The sequence below is a fragment of the Schistocerca gregaria genome, chromosome 6 (genome assembly GCF_023897955.1).
Source record: "Schistocerca gregaria isolate iqSchGreg1 chromosome 6, iqSchGreg1.2, whole genome shotgun sequence".
In the NCBI taxonomy this organism is placed as follows: Eukaryota; Metazoa; Arthropoda; class Insecta; order Orthoptera; family Acrididae; genus Schistocerca; species Schistocerca gregaria.
In genome coordinates, this window is record NC_064925.1 from 41,140,410 (window position 1) to 41,146,409 (window position 6,000).

Here is a 6,000-nt window from a genome sequence, read left to right on the forward strand (position 1 = left end):
TGTAGTGTGAATCGTGCCATAACCTTAGCTAATTAACAGTGGTACTTTACAGTTGATGCTTGAGCGATTATTAGTGTTTAATGTTATATGTAAGTATGTTGTTAGTCGCTATTACAAATACACTACTGGCCATTAACATTGCTACACCAAGAAGAAATGTAGATGATAAATGGGTATTCATTGGAAAAATATAATATACTATAACTGACATGTGATTACATTTTCACGCAATTTGGGTGCATAGATCCAGAGGAATCAGTACCCAGAACAACCACCTCTGACCGTAATAACGGCCTCGATACGCCTGGGCATGTGAGTCAAACAGAGCTTGGATGGCGTGTAGAGGTACAGCTGCAACACGATACCACAGTTCATCAAGAGTAGTGGCTCGCGTATAGTGACAAGCCAATTGCTCGGCCACCTTTGACCAGACGTTTTCAATTGGTGAGAGATCTGCAGAATGCGCTGGCCAGGGTAGCAGTTGAACATTTTCTATATCCAGAAAGGCCCATACAGTGCGTTATCCTGCTGAAATGTAGGGTTTCGTAGGGATCGAATGAAGGGTAGAGCCACGGGTCGTAACACATCTGAAACGTAACGTCCACTGTCCAAAGTGGCGTCAATGCGAACAAGAGGCCACCGAGACGTGTAACCAATGGCAACCAGCAAACTTCGTCGAACTGTTCCTGCAGATGGTTGTTGTCTTGCAAACGTCCCCATCTGCTGACTCAGAGATCGAGACGTGGCTGCACGATCCGTTACAGCCATGCGGATAAGATGCCTGTCATCTCGACTGCTAGCCATACGAGGCCGTTGGCATCCAGCACGGCGTCCCATATTACCCTCCTGAACCCACAGATTGCGTATTCTGCTAACAGTCGTTGCATCTCGACCGACGCGAGCAGCAATGTCGCGATACGACAATCCGCAATCGCCATAGGCTACAATCCGACCTTTATGAACGTGATGGTACGCTTTTCTCCTCCTTAGACGAGGAATCACAACAAAGTTTCAGCAGGCAACGCCGGTCAACTGCTGTTTGTGTATGATAAATTGGTTGGAAACTTTCCTCATGTCAGCACGTTGTAAGTGCCGCCGCCGGCGGCAATCTTGTTTGAATGCTCTGAAAAGCTAATCATTTGCGTATCACAAATTCTTCTTCCTGTCGGTTAAATTCCGCGTCTGTAGAACGTCATCCTCGTGGTATAGTAATTTTAATGTCCAGTAATGTATTATCCTCGCAGCTGAAACAGAAAGTAACCGGAACTTCGCCACAGCCCTGTTTAAGTAAAATGTTAACAACGTGCGTTTTTAGATATGAAGTAATCTGTAAGCTGTATACCGTAGGTTAAATTCGAAGCTTAATTTCTTGTGCTGCTCAGTTCATAGAATAAGTGTGTGTGAAATCTTATGGGACTTAACTGCCAAGGTCATCAGTCCCTAAGCTTACACACTACTTAACCTAAATTATCCTCAGGACAAACACACTCACCCAAGCCCGAGGGAGGACTCGAACTTCCGCGGGACCTGCCGCACAGTAATAGAATAAGTGTACGACCTTGTAATACAGTACTAATATATACGTAATGTGATAGATTCGTTTACTCCCGTACACGATAGTCGTAGTGGGGAAAGTGTGAGTACGCTAATCCAAGTTTTATTTGAGATCTGGAAAACTGCTCGATACCTCCAGCCACAGCTAGGGAGTAACATCTCAAGATAAGTATATCTAAAAGGTTGACAGTGTTAAATTTCTGGGATTACAACTTGTTAGTAAATTAAGTTGGGAAAAGCATACTACAGAACTGCTGAAGCGCCTAAACAAGTCTGTATTTGTCGTGAGAACGATACGAGACATAGGAGATATAAATATACAAGAGCTTACATACTTACATTCTATTATGTCATAAGGGATGATGTTGGGGGGGGGGGGTAACTCTGTAACATATTGATTATTCCTTGCTACTGCAGTGTTATCTCGAAGCTGTGAGAACGGAGGACAGGCGTTTCAAGGCGAGGAAGCAAAGACGATTCTGAGGGCACACGAAACTAGGAGAGATATTGCTACATGAAGTAAACAGTGAGGGGCGAGACTTGCGAAAATGCAGACGCCCCCAGACGCTGTCCCAGGGCGTTAGTTATTCTTCAAGGAATTAACATGTAACTTCATATGTCGTCTAGACGCTGTAGTAAATTGTCACCGGAGAGCTTTATACACTAGTACGTGCCTGTTGGTTACAAAGCCAACTTGATACCAGCCCTGAGAATAGCAACGTCAGTAGACTCACAAGGGTTAGAAAGAGGTCGAAAACGCCAAAAACTGTTGACCTAGCAGTCCCTACTCCGGGGAGCCCGAGGGGCGGGGCTAGATGACGTATAACAATAATGTCGCAAGCCTTAGTTGGCAGAGCAGATAACAATAATGTCGCAAGCCTTAGTTGGCAGAGCAGTTACGTTTAGCTTTCAGCTGAACAATCTGGATACCAAATACGGACCTACGGGATTGGCTGGATGGCTTTAAGTGGGAAAAACAGTGCCCCCACGCGACTGTTTAAAACCCATAGATTCCGCATTTAGGCAAAGTTGTCAGTCAGACGATCTGGGCGCCGAATACGCGTCCGTCGACTCCAGCCTCGGTCCAGCTCCACTTAAGTCTGCTCTCTGTCACTTGAGGTGCCTCAGTGAACAGCGTCACATTCATTACGTTTTGCTCTGCAACTAAGTTGTTGCCTTAAGATGCTGCTAGTGTTTACTACTGTGGCGAGCATCCACTCGAGGGACTTCTGCTGTGGTTTCTGTTGTAACAGTGTTATTCATGCTTATTCTAACCCTACAACTAGCCTCCAGTGAATCAGTTAGTCCCGTCTGGAATAAACAACTATTTCAAACCCTGTTTGTTCGAGAGTCTCCACAACGAGTTGCCTACCGGGTCTAAACACCTGCATTTCTAGTAAATGCCTGAACCGGTGTTGGCTCAGATAGAAGAAAACAGTTAAATGCCTTCACTGTGAATTGTCCTTCTGCCTTCTGCTCTGTACCGCTCGGGAGCGCAGACTGACCAGCAACCCCTTTCTCCCTCTCCCACATATGTCAGGACACGACAACTCATCAATACGAGCAAAAGTTTTTAGCATGTAAAAGCGATTAATAAAAATAATTTGTTTTATAAATTCAAGATCATGTGGAAACATGTTGAAAGAATTTCGTATTCTAACCACTGCTTCCTAGTATATTTATTCCATAATGAAATTTGTTGACAGTATTTCCAACCAATACCTCGATACATAATATCACTACTAGGAATAAGAACAACAATCCACATAAAGATCTAAAATCAATTACCTTGGTCCAAAAAGGTCCAAGAAGGGGTCAGTAACACACATTTCCAGTAAATTGCCATCAACCATTAGAAACTTGGTTTCAGATAAAGCTCGGTTTACAGAGTTTGAAAGACTTCTTCATAGGCAACTCCTTCTACTTCTCTGATGAATATCTTAGTAGAGACAGCTAGATCATCTTAAGTAAAAATTCTGCTATATTTCAGTTTTGACAGCACTTGCACACAACAGTCAATATGAGGTATTCTGCGTGCGATAAATTTATTTAAAGTGCATAACTATGTTTTATTCTTGCAGTGTATTCATTCTGCAAATATTAGCAGCTCCAGTATATTGTAATATATTCACATATTTTGACAATCTCCAGACAAATGATGAGGATAATAAGTATTATATTCAAATGTTTTACCTTATACTTTCTGACATGTTATTTGCCGTCGTCGTCGTCACCCCGCCCCCCTTCCAGATATCCAGCGGCTATTTCCGTAGCAGTACGAAAATATTTGTTCATTCCAGTAACTATCCTATCTGGAAATTTCACCTGAATCTGCAACCTTGAACTGGAGTAACTGACTTACCAACTTCCAGAGTACCTGTAGTGACAGCCCATTATCTGCCAGAGTACTTGAACTGTGACCGAATAACGATAACTGCCGACTTCTGACAGTAATTTCCATAGTCGCTGGAATGTCTAATGGTAAGTCTACTGGTACTACCAGCCCAAACTAAATTGACAAATAAGGCGGTGGCTCAACGGAACGACTGCACTTGTTAATGCCTGTACTGCAGCTCCTATCAGCCACCGCTCTGACATTAACTTTATTTAATTGTTTGTGCTGAAAGTAGCGAAGGTGCACAAGTACACAGTTCTATCAACAGATGGCCCGCAGACTCACAGTTATTTCCACGGCCTATAGAACGCCCTCCAAATGGTATATCCCTCTCCTTCGTAGTCAGATCTCCGATGAGTTGACGCGAAAGCGTAATACGATCTTCGGTCAACAGTTGGCACGAAGCACTGTCGACAGTTATTGAAATAAGGGCCAGTATGACCTGAGCGGTTATCACAGTAACCCTTATTTCGCAGTAGCTGGTTATTTCTATCAGTAACCTTACTTTTTGCCACCTCTACTACTCGATATTACGCTAGCCACGCGCTTGCCCACCGCGAGCTGTTCATTCCGTCGCCTTTTCCGTTCCCTCCTCTGAGGTACGCACACCGTACGAAAAACTAGGCACCCTCTCGAGACGTCGCACACATACCGCCTCTAGTCTTCGCGGTGTTCCCGGTTCGGCAACGAAGGCAGTCCACGGGTTTCTCGAGGTACGCCATATAACTGGTGAGTGTAGAGAGACGAAATTGCGAAGATCTCGATTGCTGCCTTCACACATGGTCTCAAATAGTTGAGACGTTACTCGTGGGATTCAGGTCGACCGATGTATCGGGTCAGTCGAATTGCGACTGTGTGCTCGAGTGCTGGTCGAGGCGCGACAGTGTCCGTGCAGTCCTGGTGACGCGGCTGTCCTCGTCTTGGAAGACGTGAGTGTCCACTGGCCACGAAGATGCACAAGGAAGGGGAACACCTGCACAACGGGGATGACTAAATAAACCTCGTGGTACGTGTTCGAGGTATCCTCGAACGAACAGGCCCAAGTAATGACTCGGAAAACGTGCCGAAAACGTCACAGAACCAGCTCCGGCGTGAACTGTGTTCTTCACACGTAATCGGTAGAATGACTGATGGCGCCATCGCCATACTCGACGCCTGGTATCATTTCGTGAGGTGGAGAACCGCGACTCGTTGGACCTTACTACAAGCTTACCGTCCATTTTCTGTCTAGTGTGGCTGTGAAAAATGCCATTCTGTGGGGTATCCGACTCCACGCATCTATTACATGCGGTCCCCTTCCCAGCGTTCGCTCGTAAACTTGTTGGAATGGTTACGTGTCCAGTGACAGCAACAGTTCCTACTGGGTTTGAAACCCACTGTCGTCGACTAGGTGTACTGCTGGTCCTCGGTACCTGTCGGTTACGACCCTTTTACGATAAATGTCCACACGTCGCTGCACTCCCTGTAGACACGCGGGACAATCAGTGTTGACATACGTAGATTTCGGGCAACCGGTTTTGAGGCGTGGTCGGCGGCACTTCCAGAGACGATAACACCTTTCTGTCAGTTTATCACGTCTACCCGTCGACCTATCTTACTGCTCTGATTCCATGCAAGCTACTTGCGTCTACTCACCACATCACCACCATCACTTACGTCGACGTGGCAGCACGGTGACCCTTCTACACTATCTACCGCTACCAAACATATCAGCATGGGGAGAATTGAGGACCATAAACTCCACTTTGTCATCCAGGAGGCCATCAGTTTACCGTCCAATCTTTTATTACATCTTAGAAGCCTCGCAGAGCTTTCGTTCATCGTCGTCGGTGCGGTGTTGAGCCGTAAGCTTGGTTCAACTCTCCGTCCTAGTTTACGTTGTGCGAGCCTCTTCACCCCTGAATAACTCCTGCTACCTACATCCATGTGGACCAGCTTACAGTAGTCGGGCTTCGGCCTCTACTACCAGACTGACGCTTATGTGATGCCTCATCTTTCATCCTGTCAGCGATCTCTTCTTTTAGTCAAGTTGTGTCACAACTTTCGCCTCT